Raw genomic sequence first — 25,864 nt, 5'->3', positions numbered from 1 at the left:
ACAGATGCCTTATATTTTAAACTATTTTTATTCACTAATGCCCTCACAAGTGTTTTTCACTAAGAATAATATTTTATATTAAATTTATTTTCCTCTTCTCATTTGTAAAGTTTATTAGAGGGGTACTTGCCTATTAATATAAAATTAATATGTTCTGAAAGTGTGAAGGTTTATTCTGACTAGGAAAATTATTCTAGATTAATAATTTTTTATCACAAATCACCATTTGTATTAGAGAAAGTAAAAAAGAAATCTCTTTACAGATCTTCTTTTTTTCAGTTGATACTAATTAGATTTCTTTAAACCAAGTTTTAAGCTCATACTGTTCTGGCGTGATAGTGCCAAGTGATAATCCAATGTGACATACATTTCCTATAGCAATAACATTTTGGCAGATAAACTCCCAATGAAAAACAACCATTTCTATGCTTAGATGAATTTTGTGATGGAACACAAATGCAAAAAAAAAAAAGAAAAAAGTAGCAGATTAAAAAATAAAACCTAAACACTACAGTATAATGAATCCTCTTTCCATTTTTACTGAAAGTGTCTAAATCCATAGAGGGTAAAAACACTAAGTATATAATAAACAATACACCATAGATTCTTCATTGTCCTTGGGAGGTTGCAAGGATAGCTGATTATTATTTATCCTGAAACTGATTCCTAGAAAACTTGCATGGTTTCTCTTCATTATGCAATGCTGTCTTGGACTTGGGAGTCTAGAAATGTGGAAATTATAACACTTTGACATACCATGTAAATGAGGTATCACTGTAACATGCTATTTAAATAAAGTTTGGAACAAACATTCAGTAGGGAAGTTTGGAAAACTTATAACGAGATTACCTCCTAACTTTTTTTTTTATAAGAGTATTCTTGTATTCCCCCCAGCCATCTTTTAATTCCAACAGAAGGTGCAGTATGCCAATTTAGCTCCCTAGCAGCAAAGCCACACATTATATTATTTTGGCAATTAGTAAGGAGCTGAGTTTTGTGTCCGAGTCTGTCCTTTGTATAAGCAGATAATATTTTAACTTGGAGGACTATTGTTTTTTCTGATAGAAATTTTGAAATTGAGTATTAACAATCTCAATCAACAGGATAAAGGAGATAATCTCTATCACTAGTTATGAAATTGAGGCTAGGATAGGTGGTAGAATTTTCCACAATAGTCTATGCACTTTACTAAGTTTCTACAGTTACTGTCATGATTAACTGCAAGACCAGAATAAAAGATATCCAGAGGAAATTTTAGGATTTTTCAAGTTTCTTTTTAATGTAAATTTATTTTTAAGAGATCACGCCTGGCTGTAGCATCATGAATGACTGGGTATGGCAAGGAATGCAACCTGTGCACCTAAAATAAGAAGCAGAACAAATTGCAAATGTATTGTCCTTGGAAACTAAGTCAAAGTCTGTGGGATTGTTGTTTAGAAGAATGCAAAATGTATTGTGTTTAGAAGAATGTATTTGCTAATGAGTTAGAGACAAAAAAAATGATTTAGAAATAAATAAGATGTAGTTTACAAGTGAAATAAAAAATTCAGACTGCCTTATTTTACAGTATCTGCCAGACAGACTAGATCTCACCCAAAAATATGCATTTATTAAAATATGTCTTCATCTTTATACATTTCAAAAGCAGCTCGCCAAACGTAGCATAGAAATTTACTTTAAGATCCAGCCCAGAGTCCAGTTGGTGGCACCATGAACTCTGAATTCTCATACATTTTATATTTTATGAATTCCAATTACATCTTTCCTCCCTTTTCTTCAGTTTTTCTCTTACTCCTTTGTTTCTGCACTTATTTTGAATAAATATTAAATGTGGAATCTTTCTGTAAGAAACTTAGTTAAATCTAATGAAATAGATAAAATTTCGCTAGGTTAAAGAGCAGAAAGAGAGAAGAACTAGCCCTAGAAGAATTTGGCAATGAAGACCAGACAGTCTCTCCTTCAAGAAAAGCCAGTATATCGCCTCATAAACTATTTCAGTCACTATGTGTTCCCTAAATAGCCTTCAGAAGAATTTCCCAAGGAGATTTCTTCCCAGGGCACTTGGGAAAGGTTCTTTCTATTAGGGTGGGCTTTTGGGAAGCAGTGGATAAATGAGACCATTAGGTCAAGTTACTAAAGATAGCCTGCCATATAGTTAAATTCTGACAGGGAAAAAAATGATAATGAATCAGTAAAATGTTTCCTTAATAATAGTAGGTAGTTTCAAATTCAAGTCAAACTATCCCAGTGTCAATACTTTTTATATCGAATTATCAAAATTTAGTTTATAAAAAGCCTATCTTTTTTAAAGTCCTTATTATGTCATAAAATCCAATTTAATAACTGTTGTTTAGAATTACATAAAAATTGAAATGATTATCAAATCTGCAATTAAAGAGTGTAAAGCCTTCAAAACTGAGAATAAATAATATCATTTGAAAAATAAACTGAATTTTTCTCTGTCTTATCTCTTGTCAATATATGCCATTTTTCCTTTTTTTTTATTAAGACAAGGTGATTTACAAAGCTTTTCATAATAGAATTATTTCAGACATACAACACTGCAACATCAATCCACCAACAAGGTCCCCAGGGTCCCTACCCTCACCCAGCCCCAAATGCTTATCCTTAAAATTTTCAGTCCTAAACAATCTTTCAATTTGGAGGGAAAATGTGGCTTTTCTTATTTAAAAGAATAGAAACAGTAATTACCATTTTTATAGCTCTTGGGTATCTTCAGTGTAGAAAGTCACATACCAGTTTTATTTGCCCAAGTATTTTCAATTGATGGAGGAAAGCAATAGAATCTAAGTTTATTTTAGTTTCTAAATTTGCTTTTTGCCAGTTTCCAGCAGAGCTGGCTAAGAGAAAATTGGAGGGCATTGATTTAAATCACAATGCATAGGTTAAGTGAACATACTTTTTAAATAGAATTTACCCCAAAACACATTTCATTACATTTTTAATTTTTTAAATAAGTATATTCTTCATTATGCCTGATTGTTTGTTTCAATGAAGTGCATTAGAACCCACATATATCCAAATGAGGAATTCCACACAATAATATTTTTAGTTGTTATCCTTTGATTTTTATGTTCCTATTATTTTATCTCTGGCTAGGAATAAGTTTGGATGAAGGTGTCTTATTCTGTTTTGTGTGTATGATTTCAACACTTTAAAAAAAATTTTTATTAGGTAGTTGGAATTTTCAAATGTGAAAATATATCCCTTGTAGTCCTATGTACTGATTCCTGAACATACAGAAGCATGGCCACATCACACTGCGCACGCTTTCCAATGAGAAAATGCTAAACTCTAATAAATGGTCCTATGTCCTCTATGAGCAGGGGGCAATTATCTCTTTCTCCTAAAGGTGCACAAACATGTTTTCTATTTTTTGCCTCTATTTTATGATATTTCACATCTTAATAAAATTCAGAATGTGTTCCTTAGATATTTAGCTACTGATTTAGGTTATGTGTTTAGGGATAAAATAATATGTGATAATTTAATGAGTTTTTAAAAAGTAAAATTTATTTTTTAATTTTATAAGCTTCGAATGCATTTCCTTAATTTTATGCCTTCACATACTTTATTATAACTAACACATAGTTGGTAGATTCATTTTTATTTTCATAATACTAATACTTTTATAATATCCTGAATAAATTCAACATCTTTCCATCAACTTTAGAGAAGACTGAAATATATTTACTCTTTTCAGTTTACTAGCTTGAGGAAAAACGTGTTTTCCCAGCTTTACTTGAAATTTAATGGATATTAAATCATCTCTGAAATATTTTTCTTTTGATAATTTTTAATTAATGAGATAACAACAAGGTAAGATGAAAAATTAATTAGGATATAGAACCCTTATAGGGCATAAGCTTTGCAATTTTCACCTTAAGAAAATTCACATTGTAACATAATAACGTAGCTGGAATCAGTTATGTTTATGACAATTCTTAAAAGATTAGAGAATTTAAATGTACAGTGTTCATAAATACATGATGCTTTTCTATTAAACTAAATATTTAATTTGAAGTCATGTAATTTTATAAAATACAAAAATCAATTGAGAACTATCTTTCAGGTAAACTGATAGTTTAAATTCAATTTAAATACCAATATATTTTAAATAATTAAATAAGAAAATGTATATAGTGCATGTGGCTGATAAATAAATCTTATTGCATAATGAAACTCATTGATTGACATAAAAAATACTGTCACTTAGGTTTGCAAATAGATTATCTGAAGGAAAGTAACACACACACTCTGTATGCCTGTGTATTGTGTGAACATGTAAAAGAATAAAAATATATACAAGAAGCATATGCAGAATATAAATACTGCTAGGGGGAGAGATAAAAAAGAACTAAAGACATTTTGAACATTACTATGTTTGAAAGTAATAACAATCTATTTTCAAACAAAAAAATGATAGATAATATAATGCTATAAATTCAACACTCATTAAGTTTTACTTGTGGATTCAGGAGAGTTTATTATTTTCTATATGTTATTATGGCCCTTATATTAGGATAATCTGTCATTTGAAAATAATTATCAAAGAATCTTCAAAAGAAATAAAAATGTCCAACAAAGTGTACATTCATGAGTGTTTAAACATAATAGTACTCAGAAAGGCACAATTAAAAGAATTATAAGAATTGACAAAACATTACCAGACATTTTTAAATGTAGGCTGTCCAGTGTTAGCATGGTTAGGATGACAAAGTAACATTCATGCAATGCTCTTAGATTGTAAATTGGTGTAACCTTTCTGAAAATCCATTTGGCAGCAGGTATAAAGAGCATGAAAATGTTCTGTTCACTTTGATATAGCAATTCCATTTCTAAGAATCTAACCTAAAGACAATGGACCAGTAAAATGAGCTTTAAAAATACGTTAATAATTCCATTATTTATTTTTATTTAATGAAGGTTTATAGATCCTCTGCTTTTAATCTGACATTGGACTGATCACTGAATCTATAATAGGCATAGAACAGAGCAGATTCTAAGATTTTCATTAGAGCACTTTTCTAATCACAATAAACTAAATACAAGGTAACCAACAACAGAATACATATTATTTTTAGATATTGATGTTCAGATAGCACTGCACTGTAGCAAAGTAGCACTGTCATCCTGTTGTTCATCGATTTGCTGGAGCAGGAACCAGTAAGGTGTCCACTGTGAGACTTGTTATTACTGTTTTTGGCATACGAATATGCCATGGGTAGCTTGCCAGGCTTGCTGTGTGGGCGGGATACTCTCAGTAGCCTGCTGAGTTCACAGAGAGGGATGGAGGAATCGAACCTGGGTCAGCTGTGTGCAAGGCAAACACCCTACCCGCTGTGTTATTGCTCCAGTCCATCGTCACTGTGGAGAGGAATGAATTTACTATGCAACCTCTGAAAGTTTTACTACTTAAGTCCGGCAGCATGAAGAGCAGGCACATTTTTTTCCATTTCTCATCTTTGTCAAGAAGCTGAGAAGCGTGAGTTCACTGTGTACCTGGGGTGATGTCTGTGACTAGTCTCTACTGTTCTAAGAAGGAGGCCATTGGATTGTCATGTTCATATAAACAGATTAATTATAATATAAAGCAAATTATCACATGTGTTAAGAAGTTACCCGTTGCCAGGACCTAATCTCTATTACGCATATCATCTCATTATTTTCCCATCCTTATTGAGGTACTATGATTTACAATATTGTAAATTTATAATACATGGGTCCAACATCACAGCCACCATCAGAGTGCCAACTTCCCTCAACCATTTCCCAGAGGACAATTTTATTCTCCCTCCCCTTTCTAAGTCAGCTCTATTTTGTAGATAAACTCTCCAGTTCCATTGCCTTTGGTCATTTGTTGCTCCCCTATTGTTCTTTTATATCCCACATAAGAGAGTCAATATTCTGTATTTTATTTTATCTTCACAATTGTACCAGTAAGTACTGTATTAATCTCCTATTTTTGTTACAAGTCACTATTATCATAGTGACTTAAAACAGCAGCCTTTTTTTTTATAGGCCTGTATATGTATAATAGTTTATCAGTGGCGAAACACAATAATTAGCAGACCCTATTTTTTCTGGAGGCGTTAGGGGAAGTTTGATTTTTCTCATTTCTAGCTACATGCTACCCTTAAATATTCAATTTGGGGCACTATTTCTCCATCTACAAAGTAAGGATGTTCATGCAATGTCCTTCAAGAACTACTGTCTTCATTTTTTATACTTTTCTGCCTCTGTTACTTTTAAGAAATAATCATAAGGAGACAATAACCTCTTACAGATTTTCACATTTGCCTTCACTTTGTTATCCAAATTCTGCATCTGGATGTCCAAAGTTTCTAGATTTTGATGCACAGACCAACACATTCATGTGTGTCAGGGTTAGTGACTTTTCTCCGGTTTTATAATTTAGTGTTTTGAACATTTACATTCCTGGCCATTTAAAACAAAAGGAACTCTAACGCATATGTATTCTTGCCTTAGTATACATAGTGCTTCCTCTTCTCTGATTGATTCCTAAGTGCTGCGATTATTGAAACCAGAACTGGATTGATCTCATATAAAAATTAAAATATTTGACGTTAAATGTGACACTGACAGTAGAAAGAAGCTGCAAGGACACTAAGGAAGCTGTTAGTGAACACTAGAAGAACAATATAGGAATTATTATCAGAGGCTGGAGAAAACAGAGTTCATGTTATATATATTTGAAATATTAACCTTACCTGTGGGAACATGGGAATTCAAAGGGTATGTGAGAAATTCCAGTCTGGCTCAGGATATTGTTCAAAGTGCTTACTGGCTTCATCTGAACAACCATGGCAAAATAATAAGAAAATACCAGTAAATTTATAGAAGTGTTGACATTTTTAAAGAATGTGGAAATTTCTAGAATGGCTGCCCTTTAGGTCAGCTGACCATATTAAACAAGATTCACAAAGTCAAAAATAGTGTCAGAACAATGCTCAAGTGCAGAAACCTACCAACAAACTCTTAGCTAACAGATAAAAACCAGATATCAAGGCTTCGGTTTTAACCCTTTGTTGAGATGATAGATATCTTTGGTATCATTCTTCACAGACCTTCTCCACTATTTGAGGAAAAACAAAAGAAGGAATAGAAGAAACAAAAAAGAAACTTGCCAGTTTGTCTTATACGTTCTCTTTTATACAAGAGGGTTTCAATGGATATTAAGGATATTATTGCACAGCAGTTCTCAGCCTAAGATAAAGAATAACCTGATTTGTGATTTATGGTTGTGCACTGGTCTGACTGAATAAACATCAACAATATTCTGCAAAGCTTTAGGCCAATTATATCCATGGGAACATGGATAAATCACATCAGATGGAAGAGGGTCAGTTCAAAATAGAAATATGATGGGCTTCCCAAATTTTTCATGTGTTGAGAAGAGGCTAAAAACATGAAAGAGCTGAAAATGCCTGCCATTTCCTCTGGCAAACAGAGAATGGAATACCTCAAAGAAAGCATATCTAGACCCCAGTTAATGACCTGGTATTGGTGGGGCAAGAAATAACATATTGAATGTTTGCTTTGCATGTAGTTGACATGGGATTGCTTGGCTGGGTGAGCTCCCCAGCCCCTGCACCTCCAAAAGAGAATCTGTCATTGTTTTCCCATTTAATTTCCGAAGTTTTTGTAGACTGCTGTTTATGACTTATACTTCCTGAAGTTGAACCCCATTAAGCAGGCATGTTTATTAAAGTTTTCTGATACCAGAATACTTTACGATTATCCTGACGTCAGAGCAGTCAAGCTAGCTATTTGCAGATACTGGGTGGCAAGCTAGCAGCCATGATAAAAAGATATTCTGGTTGAGGGGCCAATATATGCAAGATCATTATGCAGAATAAAAAAAGAAATTTGTTGACAGAATTAAAAATCATGATGACACCATGACAGCCATGGATATCTATTTGAGCACCCCAATTGAAGTACAGTAATTAGGCAGAAATAATACGTCATATTTTTTCTTGCCCACCTGAATTTATGGTGTACAAAATGATAAACAAAAATAAGTTGTTTGAGTCAGTAACTAAACTTTAGTAAAATAAATATTTAACTGAAATAATATTCTACATGTAAAATTCTTAATTTTATATTAAGAATTTAATATAATATTATAACCTATATAAATTATTATATCATATAATCTACATAAGTAAAACACAGATATGTGAATGTTTCTTTTATCCATTTGCTAAATGGTAGTTAAATTTTTAAATTTAAGGTAATTAGAATTTTAACGCTATGAATAAAAAGTGTCAATTTATATATAATTCAAATGCTACCTTCCATTTCAGTCTCAATGTGTAAGTTGCTTTCACATTCTCCCTACCCTCATAACTTTTAACTCTATACTATTCACCTGGCATTACTATTCACCTAGTTTGTAGTTTGCCTACAAGCTAACTGCCTTGCAATACGGGTTTAAGATATGTCATACAACATTATTAAAGTTAGAGTACTAAGCAATGTATTTCAGAAGATACAAAGATATGTACTATATGGTATTATTTTTGTCCTTGAATAACACCAGCTCTTACAGCCTACACAGGTTATCTGTATATGTAAATATATCACTTTTATACAAGACTGGAAAATATTAATTAATAAAGGGATTCAAAAGGAAATTTATTTGCTATAGGATAAAGAAAAGTACATATGTAGGAACTGAAGCTCAGAAAAACTTGGATTATAGAAACTTAACACCAGAGTCCACAACTACAAGTATAGCATGATCTTTATTTGTTATTTCCTCAAGCACCTTCAAAGGAGTATTGATAATAATGAAGATGAGTAGTTATTTCTTGAAGAAGTTATTGGAGAAATTTTCAATTTATTTCATTTATATTATTGAAACCTAGCTGTAGCCATGCTGGAGGCTCCTCTCTACACGTTCAGACAGGCCTCATGCATGAAGGTACCGGCAGAGGAACCCAGGTGTGTGCAATCCCATCAACAGCCAACATCCAGAGAGAGACTTAAAAGCAAGCTCTCAGAAGAGAGTGATGCAGAGAGTCTCTTGCCCGCATGTCTGGCTGTCTTCCCTGGGGCCCCTCTGAGGGGATGGGCTCCAGCTTCCCTCCCCACCCCGAGCAGAGCTCCCAGAGGCCGAAGACCACAGGAACCTAACTGCCGCCATGCTCTAGGCCCCTCTCCACATGTTCGAACAGGCCTCATGAAGGTACTGGCAGAGGAACCCAGGTGTGTGTAATCCCATCAATGGCCAACATCCAGAGAGAAATTTAAAAGCAAGCTCTCAGAAGCGTTATCTTTAGCCTACTTCTCCCTCTAGGAGAAACTGGCAATCTTCTGAGAGTTTCCTACCCACATGGGACAGCCTTACAAGCTCCCCGTGGTATATTCATATGCAAAATCCAGTAACAAGCTGGATCTCATTCCCCTGACCCTGAAGAGCCCCCAGTGCAACATCGTTAGGAGGGCCAAGTCGAAGTAGACTTCTAAGATCTCAGGGAAAGGACGAAATGAGATGTTACTGAGCCCACCCGAGAAATCAGTGATTAACAGGATATTGTGATATTGTGATATTATTGAAAAATAATTGCTTTATTAACTTTTATTCTAGGATAATATTTTTACAGTGCTTTTTATTACCAAATTCTGTGACATGAACAGCTTCCCTATAAAGCCCTCACAACAGCTTTAGATAAAATAGTTTTAAAAGCAAAAACTTTCATTAAATAGCAAAGAGGGTGAAACTTTCTAAATATTTCATGTGCGATAATGTTTTTACCATGTTACAAGAGTAATATGACAACTGAACTTTAACATGGTTTCAACATGCAATTTGTGCAAGTTATAGTTTACAGGTTCTGCATTTTCTTTTGATGGTATAATCATAAAGGTTTTATTGAGGTAAAGGAGAATAGGAGGGAGAAAAAGAGAGAAAATGTATCTAACTCAGAAGAAGAGAGTTATAAAAACAAAAGATTAGAATAAGGTCCCTTATGTCACTGAGATAAATTGTTCCACCCTTTTATGTTCTACATCATGGACTTCTATACGCATTCACAACTTGTATGTGTCATATGAGCATGAGCTATTTCTTATCCTCCCACTCATACTTCCTTCCTAATAGCAAGTTGTTTCAAAATATCTTGTCAGCAAGCCTTTGCTGCTGCTTGAAGACAAACTTGATTTTGAAACCCTTTGGCCTTTGCAAAAGAAAAGAGAAATGTGATCTTGTTTTATTTTCATTGTGAGACTATATCAGTATCATAGATAATGTCAGCATTATATGGGCACTTAATTTAAATTCATATAGATACAAACCAATTATTAATAAGATTAAAGTGTGAAGTGAATTTTGCCTAGATAGAAAAATCCACTAAGCTAGATGAGTTATGGGCACAAGAAGATAGTACAAAGAACTGGGATGTGTTCCAGGCACCCATGAGGTCTGCAGAGTCATGTGGGCACCCAAGCTCCACCGGGGAGAGTGCTGGTGACGTCCATCACAACTCAAGCTAAGCAGCAGTTTCTTGCTGGTATGTATCATCCAGTCTGAAGAGAGCTTCGCCAAAGGAATGTATCCTGAGCAGAAGTTGTGGTTCCTGAATTCTGCTTGGGAGCCTCTCCCACTCAAAAATATAAAGTCCTTCAACACATTTTGGTGAAAAAACATCAACTGAGATAGTTTATATAACTAGATTATCTTTTAAAAATCATCAATCCCTACTCCAGTTTCTTTAAGAATTGCAAGGCTTATAATAAACTCTAGCCCAGAAAAGAAATGGCTGTTCTTGCATATTTCAGTTTGTTTCACCCTCAGAGAAATACATAATGTATCCTAAAGCTTATGAGAATGGAGATGACGTCATGCTAAGTCTACCCTCCCTGTCTAGAGTATTAAGTGTTTGACTAGTATCAGCTTCAGTTATTAACACTCCCTTCAGACCCGCAAGAAAAGGATGGAAATTAAAGAACTACTACCATGAACTGACACCCATACTCTGCAGTTTCAATGTAGAAGACAAAGTTCCAATGCAAGGAGTTCCAATGTCAATTGAGCGTGGTGGTGAAATCAGTGGGAAGAGAGGATAAGTGTAAGTAAAAGTGTAAAGTTGGAAAAGACAAGTGTATCCTTTGAGGCAATAGTATAGAAGTTCTGACTGAGTTAATTAGTCCTACATGATGAAAATGGAAGTTTAACGAGCTCATAGAAGTTAACATGAACAATGGAAATTAATTCTAATCTCAGTGAAGAATTGATTTTTTTCACCTTTAGAACGAGATATATGGATTTGCACTTGAAAACAATAAAAAAATAGGAGAAAGTACTTTATGATGATGTGATAAAGAGGATTCATGCAAAGGCATGTGAGAGATTTCTGTGACTTATGCAAGAATTTTGTGATTTCCTAAAATGGTTAGGATATGTTGATACACAGTAAAAATAGTTAATTTTAGATTTATGAATTTCTCTATCGGTGCTCAAGTGCTTGTAACAAAATTTGGAGAAAATGGTTAATGTAATTTGGATAAAGACCAAATTCATATAGAATGATCGTTAAATATAAAGTAGAAATGATTGAGGAGACAATTTTTAAATTATCAGAATAAAATAAACTGTCATAGTTTTTGCATTTGAAAGTACCAGGTTCTTCTTTTCACTGAGTTTCATCTCCTCTTTGACATTGATACATTAATTCCTTACCTAGCACTTGACTGCTAATTAATTCCTAAGCCTCAAGTTAGTAATAATGAATATTCCATCTTTTGGGGGGGAGAATTTGTGGCCACACCTGATGGGGAGCAGGAGCCAAACCCAGCTAGGTGCCTGAGGCTCACGCCCCTTGGTATTTTGGTTCTAACAAAGCAATACCAGGGATTGAATCCAGACTTCCCACATGCAAAGATGTGCTATAGCCTTTGGAGCTTTCCCCACCCCATGCTCCATATTCGATCTCCATTTGATCGCCTTCTCTCATTCAATCAATATCTTATCTGACAAATGACATCAAATAACTGATCTCACTCACATATCATCCACTGCCTAAATCTTGGTTTCACTCCAAGGAAAAGGTAAGTAATACTGGGAGAAGAATGAACTTCATAGTTAGAGACTAAAGAAGAATGTCAGCAACCAAATTCTCAAGATTAAAGTAAGGCATTCAGTTGCATTCGAAACAATGTGATTACTCATGGCACATCAATTTTTGTAAAAAGTATCTTGCTCATACTATAAATTCATTTTATTTTAGAAAAATGCAACATGTTGGTATTAAAATATTTATATATTTAAATAGTCAAGTGAATATTTCATGTATCTATAGGATTTTAACAAGTTATTCATTCATCATTATACATCAATGACAATTGGCTCTTGGATACACGGGATGGCAAGTGAAAGTAGAAGACAAATGATGATCACAAGAAGCCGTCAGTAAGGTCTTGTGACAGTAGTATATAGAATTGTCAATAAGTATAAATATACTCACCAGCTCCTGCTCTTTTCCTATGAGATTTGACTGAGAAGACGTGAAGTAAGTAATGAAATGTAGAGTCAAGTTTCTATCAAGGAGGAATAAATATAAAGTGTTTAAAAATTAGTAAAAAGTCATTCACAATATTGGAGTGGAAGGATGAGCATACAGGAATAGTTAATATTAACATATGCCTAAGTTTGGTATGAGTTTTATTAGAACCCAAGTATCATAGGACAAAGTATAAACTATTTGGCTTTCACTTTTGTTGATCACTGGAGTAAGGGATTGACAGATAATGGAGTTGGAGGATAAACTAGAAGGCAGGAAACAGGATGTGTAGTCTTTGCTGTTGGCAGAATTTGTAGCTGTGTGAAACCACAAAGGCCTGACTGGTACTGGGATGTTCGTGTGATCTTGAAACCTTGCTTCCTCTTGCTTGGTTCTGTTGCTGATAACAGCTTCATGCTGGAAGAGCAGTTGAAGGGCTTCTCCTCAGCATATTTTCCAACTACCTGATAATCCAAGCAACAAAAACAGAGAATATTGGGTGCAAGAAATGCAAGGTTTCCTTATTATGGGAATTAGGCTGAAATGGCTAACCTAAAGTTAAATAAATTGGTGATTTATCTGTGAAGTAGATTTGCAAACTGCAGTGTTTTATCTAGTTGTAGAAATCAGGGCCCAAAATAGTCAGGACAATATTGCACAACTGCTGACTCAGGAGGGCCTCAACTATTTCCTTCCACTAAATAGGAAAAGAAACTTCTTCTAGCTTTGATCCTCATACCAAAACACACAGAATCCGAATCCTCTATATACTGAACATTATATTTTTTTGTCTTACAATGATATAGCATAAGTTAAAGAGTACCGGGAAGGAGAATAAAAATTGCCATGTTCTTAATTTCCTAAACTACCTCTCTGTTCCCTATCACAGTGATATCAGTAATAAATTGCAAAATTCTTTGAGGGTCAACATCATCAGATCCACATGTTAGAGGAAAAAGTTTGACTGTGAGGTAGAGTGGATTGTTAAGGACTGTGGGTTGAATAGGTTGAAAGTAAATTGGGGGCAGGAGCAATAGTATAGTAGGCAAGATATTTGCTTTGCATGTGGTCATCCTGGGTTCAATTCCTGATATCACAAATAGTCCCCTAAGAACTGCCATGAGAGATCTCTAAGCACATAGCCAGGAGTAAGTCTTGGGCAAGTTTCATGTAGCCCATCCCCAAAAAGGAAGGAAAGAAAGAAGGAAAGGAAAGGAAAGAAAGAAAGAAAGAAAGAAAGAAAGAAAGAAAGAAAGAAAGAAAGAAAGAAAGAAAGAAAGAAAGAAAGAAAGAAAGAAAGAAAGAAAGAAAGAAAGAAAGAAAGAAAGAAAGAAAGAAAGAAAGAAAGAAAGAAAGAAAGAAGAAAGAAAGAAAGAGAGAGAGGAAAAAAAGAGAGAAAGAAAGAGAGAAAGAAAGAGAGAAAGAAAGAAAGACAAGAAACTTTTGAGGGTTTTGCTTTGGGGCCACACCTGGTGATGCTCAGGGCATACTCCTGACTCTGCACTCATGGATCACTCCTGGTAGGTTCAGGAGCCATGTGGGATGCCCAGGATAGAATCTGGGTCAGCTGCCTGTGAGGCAAATGCCCTACCCACTGCACATTTGCTTCAGCCCCTTCAAGAGACTATTTTTAAAATAGAGTGAGAACTATGGCCTATTAAATTATAAAACATGTTTAGGGATAATAAAATTTGATGACTGATAGCATATAAAGGAAGGAATAAAGTAGAAAGAAGGCAACTAATGTAAAAGCAGGATCTCTGGCTTGCATCAAAGTGCCCTTTTTAAAATAGAAATAATAAGAAGGTGTGCATGTGTGACAAGAACAATGACGAGTTTACTTCTGCATGTGATGATTTTGAATATTCCATATTAGCTTGTTGGAAACATCCAGTATGCAACATAATAAACAAATCTATGAAAACAGAGTATGAAGTGTTGGTAGGGTTGTGGAGCAATAGAGAGAGAAAACAAAGAGGCTAATATAGTTCATTATAATTTTTAGTACATTCCAAACTCTAAGCTACAGTGAATAAAAAACATCGATCGAAATACTATCTTTGCATAATAATTCATTTGAAAAAGTAATTATTGCAACCATCCATTTAACAAGGACATTGAATCTTGAGTGCAGATCCAGGACTAACCCCTGGGCACCTTCCAGGGTGGTCCAACAAACAAATAAAACATAATTAAATTATTTATTTACTAAGCAAATCAAAAGCAGTATCTCTTTTTGTATGTATGTATGCATATGTAAAACTACATATCAGAACCACTGTGAAGGTATATATCAATAGTTTGTGAAGAAATGCATAAATGGAAATAGCAACTTTGTTCTTAAGGGCTAAGAGAAACATTGGATTTTGGAGGATGAGGAACTTTTTATTATGTGAGTATAATTATTTTTACATAAGTGTAACTACTTTTACATAGTTCTGCTTTCAGTGGGGACTTAAAATAAAACTTAGAGTCCTACAAAGTGCCCCTGTCCAATAATAATAATAATAAAATGGAAGACTATTCTCCAGGGACCAACATCAAAAGCAAATAATTTATCCACTCAGAATATAATAATTCTAGATTATATATGCATGTTTACAAACATACATACAGAAACAATGCACACACATTCATGTATATTATTAAACTGGCAATAGAAAACAAATTTGAAGATTATGACTGCTATAGTGAAATGCTTAAAGAACCACATAAAATGCAAAATAAATGATTTATGATTAAATAATCAAGTTATAATTTGGTATATGTCTTTTGTAAATATCATTTCAAGTATTTGATTTTTTCAGTGTAATGTCAATTCTTGAAAGACTTAGCATTGAAATGTATATAGTAAAATATTATTTCTTATTCTTGATATTCTTAGTCTTTGGTTTCTTATATTTTTCTTTTATTTTCACTAAGTTCTCATTATATCAGAGAACTGATTTTCTCTATCATCCTTCTAAGCTCAGGCCACTGCAAGTTTTAAGTTTTTTAACTTGTTTAAACACTATTCCTAGTACTTATACAAACAGACATTCCTAAAGCAATAATATTGTATACATAAGTAATATGAGTTTTAGTGATTCAACAAATAGCACTCATATTTCTTATTTCTTAATGAGTTCATAGTTAATTGAGAACTGACAAATGGAAGTCAAAATGTTGACTTCAAAACTGCTAAAGTTTATTGGAGAGAATGACTTGATCTGGGACCAAAAGAGTGAGTTAAATTAATCCATTTTGAGTGGCTAATACTAAATACCCCCACAGGATTTTAAATTGCCTCTCGTGACTTTAACTAGCATGGAGAACAGAAAAGAATGCTTGCTTCTGGTGGAAGACACCTTTTCTCTGGAAAAAGCCACTGGGCTCCAAGTCAGATACACTTTGCTTGAATTCCAGACCTCTCTCCTGGAGCAAAGTTGATCCATTTGCACTGGAGGGGGAGATAAAGAAAGAAGAGAAATAAAATAGCTTTTTCTCATGCTGTTTATATCTCAGGAAGTGCAGACGAAATTTGCTTTTTTCAATGAGCTCAGGAGCAGAATATAAGGCATCCATACCTTACTGCTTGTAGCGAGGAAGCGTTGGTCACGTTAAGTGAATACAAAGTCTCTCCTCTGACAAAAAGACAGAATTCAGTGTGGTGCTGTGGAGTACCAGGTTAATTCCATTAGTTACAGATACATTCAATTTTAACCTCTTTTTCTTTATGTTGCTTTAACTGATTTGAGGGAATGGTTGATTCTCATCCTGTCCTAGAGAACCAGAAGTATCTTTACTTCTAATCCTGCTAAATATTTTAATAGGATTATTTATTTTGTCAAATTTAATTTTTCATATATCTATATTTAATGCACTTAAAGCATGCTCTGCTTTTAACCTGTCATTATTTTATACTGTTTATTTTTATAGTCACCACAACCTTAAATTATTCAGATGTAATTGAAATACAGCATTTTTGGTTTTATGTGTACAATGTAATGATATATGTACATATATTCAAATTGCAAAATAATTACAACAATAAAATTTTTACAACCATTGACATGCATAGTTATACATGTTTTTATCATATGATAACAACCTTTAATCTCCTCTCACTAAATTTCAAACACAAATTACACTATTGTGAAACTTAAGCAGCCTACTGCATATTACATCCTTAAGACTTATAACTGAAAATTTGGAATATTGATCATTTTCATGCATTTTTTCACTCACCCACCCCATTTCCTCTAGTAATCTCTTCTGTATGAATTCAGTTTTATTTGCTTGCTAATTTATTAGATTTCTCATCTCAAAGTCAAATGATGTAGGTTTTTTAAAAAGAATATATTCAACTTATTTCACCTGGCATAGTGTCCTTGAAATTCACTTATTTGCCCAAATGGAAGTATTTTGTATACATACATACATACATATATACATATATAAATAACAAATATACATATGTGTGTATATATACATATATATATATGCGCTGCATCCACACCTCTACACCACCAATGTATCCAATGCCTCTGATTCTTACCTCTGTTACCTCTTGTGCAGTCCACCTCTTCTTATATTTCTTTCCTTACTATTCTATAATCTAGGGTCAAGTGCAATCTACATATCCCTTCCTTAATACCATACATTCCCTTGTTCTATTATTCTATATACCACTGATAAGTAAGAGCATCCGGTATTTATCCTTCAGACCTAACTTCACTTAACACAATAGCCTTCAGATCCATCCAAATTGCAGCACACTGAAAGTAACAAGATTTCCTTATTACTTTCAACTGCCTCATATTCTATTGTGTATTATGCCATATCCTCATTACCCACTCATGTGTTGTTGGATAGCTGGGTTGGTTCCGTATCTTTGCTATTGTGCTAAAACCTGCAATAAATAACAGTGCTGTGCATATATTCAGGCCAGAGTGATAGCACAGCAGGTAAGGCATATGCCTTGCATGCGGCTAATCCAGGTTCGATTCCTCCGCCCCTCTCGGAGAGCCTGGCAAGCTACTGAGAGTATCCTGCCCACAGGGCAGAGCCTGGCAAGCTACCAGTGGTGTATTCGATATGCCAAAAACAGTAACAAGTCTCACAATGGAGATGTTACTAGTGCCCGCTCAAGCAAATCAATGAGCAATGGGATGACAGTGCATATATCCATTTGAAAAATTGTTTTTGTGCCCTGGGGTCAAATACGAAGAAGTCTACTCTCTGGGTCCTATGGCTGCTCTATGTTTACCAGCAGTGAGTGAGGCTTCCCTTCTCATCACATTACTGCCAACACAGATTTCCCAGTTTTGATAACAGACATTTCAGCAAGTACAAGATAATATCTTATTGTGGTTTTAATTTGCATTCCTTTGATGATTTATCATGTTAAGCACCTTTACATATACCTTTTAACTATGTACATTTTTTAAATGTCTATTCGAATTTATGGATCAACTTCAATCAAATTTTTAGCTACCACATTTTATGAATTTCTTTATTTCTTAGTAATGTACCCTTATCAGATAAATGATTTGCAAATATTTCCTCTCATTCTATTGGTTGCCTTTCATTTTGCTTTTGGTTTACCTTTAGGTATTTTGTACAAAATGCTTGTTTTCTTTTAATTTTACTTCCGTTTACTTGTCTTCATGTTCTAGCCTTTGATTTTGGTGGCAAATCGGAAGCATCACCCAGACTGATGGCAAGACCATTACACTGTATTTTATTCCAAAAGGTTTTCAAGTATTTAATTTCATTTTAAAGATGTTTTTGTTTTTAATGTGAGTCAATGATTCACTTTCATCATTTTTCATACAGCTTTTTCCAGAATGTCCGCAACCATTTAATAAAATAAAGAGATTATCTGTTCAACATGTATATTTTTGTCAACTGTAGGCATGTATAGAGCTTTCATGTAATCTAAAAAAATGAGTTAACTAAATAATAATCATTAGAATTATTTTTTTCTACTTTGACATGAAACATGGAGGTATATCATGGGGGTGCTTTGTGAAAATAAGTGATGAATCAAGCAAACGAGTTAGGATTGGAAGAAAATCTTAGTAGCATATATTCCATAGTAGATACCTGAAAACTCTTCAGTAAACTTGAATAAACATAAAAATTAGCAAAAACAAAACCTTGCTTCCAAGTGTTTATTTTCATTATCAAAATGTAGCAATTGTACTATACAAAATACCTAACAGTTCATTCCTCCTGTCAGTGTTATTGGATTTAATATTATTGCCATTAAATGGATCTTGAAATATTACACCAGAGAATAAGAAAATGGCATAAAAAAACTTACTTTTGTGATTGAATCACACAATTAATATTGATGATGTTGAAAATGCAATCTTGTTATGGATCAGTGCATTGAATTTATTAACATTTCTACTTAAAAGTAAAATCTCTAAAATTTTGTTGCTTTTCATTCTCTGCAATTAATATAGAAACATAAAAGAATCCTTCTTTCAAAGAGTCAAGTGAAAAACCTATTTATCTAAGATTTTGTGAACGTGGAGACAATGTCAGATTAATTTTGTTCACTACTGCTTTTTATGCTATGCACACAATAAAAGTACAATGAAGTCTTGTTTATCACATGAATAGGCTAAGAAAGATAGTTTAAAGATTGGGTAGCTGAAAGATTAAAAATATAAATCCCAATTTTTTGGAAGACACTATTAATAGGTAATTGATATTCTCCAGAAAAAAGAACATAATACTGATTTTTATTTCATAATTTTAAGAAACAAGGTTTTTATAAAACATTTTTATATTGAATAAATTTGACTTTAACATGATAAGTATAAGAAAATTTTCTCTTATTCTTTATTTCTGGAGAATATTTTAAGAATATTTTGAGAATCTTTTCATAGTTTATAACCTGGGAATATGGTGGTAATCTTTATTAAGCATGCAGTAAATGGACTCTTATTCTACTCTTGTAGAGTAAACAGAGATAGGGCCACAGACATGGTGTAGTGAATAAGACGGACTTTGAATTATATCCCTAGAACTCCCATATGGTCCTCCAAGATCCTTGAGTTCAGAGCCAAGTGTAAGCCTTAAGCGTAGCTTGGTATGACCCCAAAACCACAAAAAAGCAAAACAAATGAGAATATAGACATTCTTGTTGCACTTTAATTTCTCTTATATTAGCAATAAACAATAAGGAGCGACAGCAGAAGAAAGGCAATACTTATTTCTCCAAGCTCTGAGTCTAAGAACAGATAAAATTATTATTTAATATAAATTGGAGGATTTCTTGCCTGTAAGATTGAAAAGATTTTGGAAGTTTAACCATAATAACTCTGGGAGTAATTTGCAATTTAAAGCAATTCAGAAAATGGGACAAATTATGTAGCAGAATAGTGAGAAATGAGATTCAAATCTCGGTTTATTTTGCTTTTGAGCCATGCAATTTTATGAAGTGACTCAATCTCTCTGTATCTTAGTTATATAATTTATAGAATGAGAAGAGTCCCATTGTTTAAGGACTATTGTGAGTTTTAGGGTATATTTTAAGTAAGAAACTAAAACTATGCCTTGCATATCGTAGGTGTCCAGTAACCATAAGTAACCCCTCCCTGTCCTAAGCAATGTAGAAAACTTTTAAGAAAACAATCTTGTTGGATTCTGTTGCTGGTAGGTAGGGGTGAGGGTGGGGGGAGGGGGCGAAGTCCCTAAAGAATGATAAAGTTAAACAATCTTTAAAAAGTTTTATCATCTTTAGGCCTTTTTAGCAAGATGCTGACACACCTCATGAAAGTTTTAAACTTAAATAGAAATTCTAATACCAATGTTCTGATCCATAACAATATTACCTTTTTATCATCTACTAAGTTCAGAAAAAATAAGAGATACAGAATTTCCCACAGAACTAATTATCTTTAGCTAAGCTTCACACTAAGGGTTTGGCAGGTGTTAGAGGATAAGGAAAAACATACTATTAAAGACATCTGCCAGGAGAATGAGCTGTGGCCAGACCTTTGTTCTGAAAAATTCACTTCCATGACTCTTGTAAGATTTGAGATTACTAGTCTTCTACACTACTTCCCCGACACACACCACACTGCGTGCGTGCGCACGCACAGACACACATACACACACACACACACAAATTACAGAACCCTGAAGTTGGTCATGCTTATTTCTTTAAGGCCAAAGAGACCTATACCACGAATGAAGCTTCTCTCTTGGAAAAGTAGCACACTCTCCTCACTTCCTATCACTCTACGTCCCAGGATAAAGCCTTAGTAATGATTTGAACATAGTTACAAATAATTTATAAATAATTATAAAAGATTATTTTTTAGTGTTTGATACTGAAGAACCCATATTACTTCTCTTCTCATATGCCGAGAGAAGTCTCTTTGGGAACCAGGACAGAACTGAGTAGAACCCCCAGCCAGATCTGAGCTATGTGCTGGACAATTCCACTTCTCATCATTGACCCCCAAAGGCCTAAGCACACTATTTTAAAATGACATTTACACTTCCTGGTTTATTTTAGCACCATTCACAATAGCCAAGATCTGGAAACAGTCTGAGTTGACAAGGACATGATTGGATAGATAAATTGGCATGTAGACACAATGAAATATTACACAGCTATTAAAAAATTAAAAATCCTGAAGTTTTCCACTACATGGATGAATCTGGAGTTATCATGCTAGTGAAGTCAGAGGAGAGTGGCAGATATGGTATGATCTCTCTAATATGTGGTGTGTAAAGAAATACAATATGGAAATAACAAATGGCCAAACACAACAGAACAGAGGAGGTGTCCATGCTGAGCTTACTTGGAAAGCAGGCATGTGGGGTAGCTGAGAAAGGATCTGTGGGAAAGATGGAGAAAGATAACACTCTGGTGTAGGGTGTAGTATTGGAACATTACAGTCATAAAACCCTATAATTTGGGTCCAGAACTATATAGTATATTGGTAGGGAATTATTCTCGCTAAGGGGAACTGGGTTTAATTCCCAGACCATGCAGTCTCCCAAGCCTGGCAAGAGTGATCCCCGGACGCAGAACCATTGAGGTCCCCAAGCAAATAACAAAAACCAAAACCTTATAATTAAAGGAAAATGAAAGTTAATGGAGATTATCTGGAGTTACTTAAAATTAACCGAGTTGCTGAAATGCATGTGGGTTATGTGGGTTTTCTTTTTACTTTGTATTATGTGTCTAGTCTTAATTTCCAACCAGAAGGGAGCTTGCTTGTCTAATAGATGGATAGATTTCATGTCTTTGTAGACTTCAATGTTTGTTTAGCTGTTACCATTTGACCAATTCCCAGGCCCATCCTCATGCCTTTAATAATGACAACAAACAGCTGTGCAAAAGCTGAGGGTGACACCCAATTTCGCCAGCTTTAGAAGTCACCAACTATAAGTAGTTCAAAGGAATTTTGCTCTCTTCAAGGATGGTTATTTGTCCCACCTGTTACACTCTTGAGGTAGTTTCCAAGTCATTTACTAATATAATTCTTCCACATTGTTTTTTTGAGGCTTTTTCTATTTTTCCAGGTATTTTTATTTTTTCTAATATTCATATAATTTAACCTCTCTGATTAAAGTATCCTTCCAAAATCAAGTCATGTTCTTATTTCTATATAATTCTCAACTAAGAACTCTACCAATGTATCCTTTCTGCCTGAGATATACCCACATTTTGTGTTTTTTCTTGGGCTTCTTCTCAAGTAATACAAGCTACTTCTCCTCCTGGTAAAGCAAATTTCCCCAATGAATAATTTCCCCATTATCAACATTTAAAATTTTCCAAGTTTTATCTCTTAAGATGGAAGATATACAGCAGACAAAGAATGTCAGTAAAAATAAGAATATGTACAAACAAGAATCTTTTTTTATCAGATATGACACCAATGTCCTGATCTGAAGTTCTTGAGTTTGACATCAATTGCAATATTTTGATATTCTAACTCAAAAATGTGGCTACAATCAAAGTTATTATGAAAATTTCAGAAAGACTGACCTTGAGCCAGTTCTTTGTAGCATCAATGAAAGACACATGAAAAAGAAGGTCATTTAAGAGTCCCAGAATTTCATCTAGAGAATTTTTTTGCTAGAATTTGTGAAGTCAAGGTTTATATTTTGTACTGACATAAGTAATACTCTATTACTAAAATTAATTGAAATTTAATAGTAAAAGAATTTCTAATTGAATAAATTGTGTTTGCCTTTGTACTTCCCCAAGCTTTCCTTGGTCTTACTGTTTTGGTGTGAATATAAAACAGTATGACAAATTATAAATCTATAGTATCAAAGGTACAGAAAAAGTGAGTTAATTTTAGTTATCTAATTCTATTTGGAACTTACAGTTTGTTTGACTAGAGAAATGTCACTTAAAGAGACTTGAGCTTCTCTGTTATGCCCACAGTAATTATCTATGACTCTTAAAACTATGAATGTAGTCATTAGAAAAGACATATGTTAGATCCAAAAATGCAAAAGGATCAGAGGGAACTCTCTGGGGGAAAACAAAGTTGAATCTTCAATCTGAGAGTCTTACACTCTATATTTGCTTACCTAGAAACTAATGTTTCTGACCAAAGACCTTACTTAAAAGGGGTCTCTCAATGCACACACATGAGCACACACACACACAAACACACTTATATCTCTATTTTTCTAATATTTATATACATATACAGGAACTGGAGTGACAAATGGTAGGGCATTTGCCTTGCATGTGGCCGACCCGGGTTCGATTCCTCTGTCCCTCTCAGAGAGCTTGGCAAGCTACCGAGAGTATCCAGCCTACACAGCAGAGCCTGGAAAGCTACCCATAGCGTATTCGATATGCCATAAACAGTAACAACAAGTCTCAGAATGGAGACGTTACTAGTGAGCACTCAAGCAAATCAATGAACAACAGGACAACAGTGCTACAGTGCAACATATACAGGAATATACATATATTCATTCCTTGGGTGGAGAGGTGGGTCCTCCTAAACAATAACCATAAGGAAAAAAGATCTCCCAAAAGAAATCTGCTTATAAATTATTCTTCCTTCCTACTTCCTGCAGAGATTTTGTTAAAAATATTCAACAAAGGCACATTTTTAGTTTTATATTGTTCAATAATTAATATCTAATTGACATATTCCATTAGCTTCAGATATATAGCATAATAATTCCATATATATTTATATTATAAAATGGTTAATACAATGAATGCAGTTAACATCCAGCACCATACATTTACAAATTTTCTTTTTTATTTAAATTTTTTTTTAATCACTGTGAGATACAGTTACAAAGCTTTCCTGTTTGAGTTTTAGTCATACAAGGATCCATCACCCAACCTTCCACCAGTGCACATCTTCCACCACCAAGAACCCCAGTACCCCCACACCATTCCAACCCTCTCCCTGCCTCTATGGCAGACAGTCTCACCCATATTCTCCTTTGTATTGTTATTATGGCATAAGATTTCTCACAGCTGCAAGAGCGGCCGCAGGCTCTTGGAACTCCAAAATTCCAGATAATTAGGGTCTGGAGAAATCTCTGCAGTGAGCTGCTCAGTTTGAAGATTCTTTTATGTGTCTCTGGATCATGGCCATTAAGAACTTATGTAGCAGCCGGAGGCATTTTTTGGGTGTGACCTCAGGTCCCATGGGGATGACAGGGGTTGGGGGGATGAGAGGGATCGGCCCATCCCCTATCTTTTGAGGCCTGGAGTTTGCCATCACTGAAGCCGCATACGTGCACTTCTCATTGGGTTCTGGAAGTTGGCGGCCACCGAGGATTTTAGAGGGCAGATGGAGGGACAACACCTGTCCTCCTCTGAAGCACCAGCTGAAGTTGACCTTGCTTAAAGTCCAGAGGCATCACTGCCGCGAGCTGCTCGGGTCTGATATTCTTTTGTGTGTCTCTGGATCATGGCCCTTGTTTCCATCTTTTCCAGAAAAAATAAACTATTGGCATATTCCCTGCAAGGCATGCCCGCTCGCCCCCAATATACCACACTGCTGGCACTAACTGCAGTTTTTGATCTCTTTTGAGATTTATGGGTCTCTGAAATAAGGCCAATAAATGAGCTTGCATAGCTGAGTTGGAAGTGGTTTGTGAGTGTGGCTTCCACAGACCTAACTTTTGGCTGTTTAATTTCCCTGTAAACTTGGCCCCAAGTTGTTGGGGTCCTGCCAAAGACACAGTGGCAATTTTGGGGTATTAGAGTGTCTGAAGGCACCATTAAGCTGCTGATGCACTTTCCCTGCAGGTACAGGTTGACCTGCTGGCGGCACATACCCCCCACGAATTTTCTTATGGTGAGAAAATAAAAGTAATATTTTAATGTATGTTTTAGTTGATAGCATTTTTATTTACTCAGAAGTAGAACTTGAGATATCCATATATTCACATTTAGGTCTAGTCAACTTGAAATACGTAAATATATTTTATAAAAATATAACTATTTAAATTTTTTAAATGGTATTTTGATTTTTTATTTACTATTATAATATTTTGATAGAATTACTGTGTATATGCACAATTTGCATGACATGAACAAGAATTTTATCAAAATCTATACCTATGAACTGGACAGCTATTACAGAAGTTAAGGTGCTTGCCTTGCATGCAGCCAATCTGCATTCAATACCTAGGACCACATAATGTCCTCCAAAGAGCCAGGAGTAATCCTGAGCACAGATCCAAGAGTAGGCCCTGAGCACTCAAAAATAAATTAAGTCTATAATTAGAAATAAATTATAAGGGTAATCAATATAATATTTACCAATTTTATCAATTAGTGACAAGTTCTAGTGCATAGATAAAAAATACATAAATTTTCTTTTTCAGTGTTTAAGAGTTCCTGCTTCTTTACATCATGTTTAATACTTACATTTTTGGCATTTACTTTAGTTAACTACTTTAGTCAGTTACTTTAGGTGATCATAGTGTTTCAAGATAATTTAAATTTTACTTTTCTATAGATCTAGTATCAGGCATAACACTTTTATTTCTGGCCATTTCCTGTTTTGTATGTATTTTGCATATTTTATCACCTTTCTATTAGAGTGCTTGCCATATACTAATGAATTTTATAGTAAAATGAAATATGGGTTAATGGTATTTTTCACCGATAAGTGTAAAAATTCTGTTGATTCACTTTGGTGACTTTTTTTTGGTACTACCCACAACCAGAGAGATATGGATGGAGGAAGCCCAGTCCCGATCTGAGAAGCCTTGGAGATCTCGGCCCCGGGTCCCATACACCTGGGTTCCTCTGCTGACTTATCCATGCATGAGGCTTGTCAGAACATGTGGAGAGTGGCCCTGAGCAT

Source organism: Sorex araneus, chromosome 1 (assembly GCF_027595985.1).
Source record: "Sorex araneus isolate mSorAra2 chromosome 1, mSorAra2.pri, whole genome shotgun sequence".
Lineage (NCBI taxonomy): Eukaryota > Metazoa > Chordata > Mammalia > Eulipotyphla > Soricidae > Sorex > Sorex araneus.
This window is presented reverse-complemented; position numbering follows the sequence as displayed.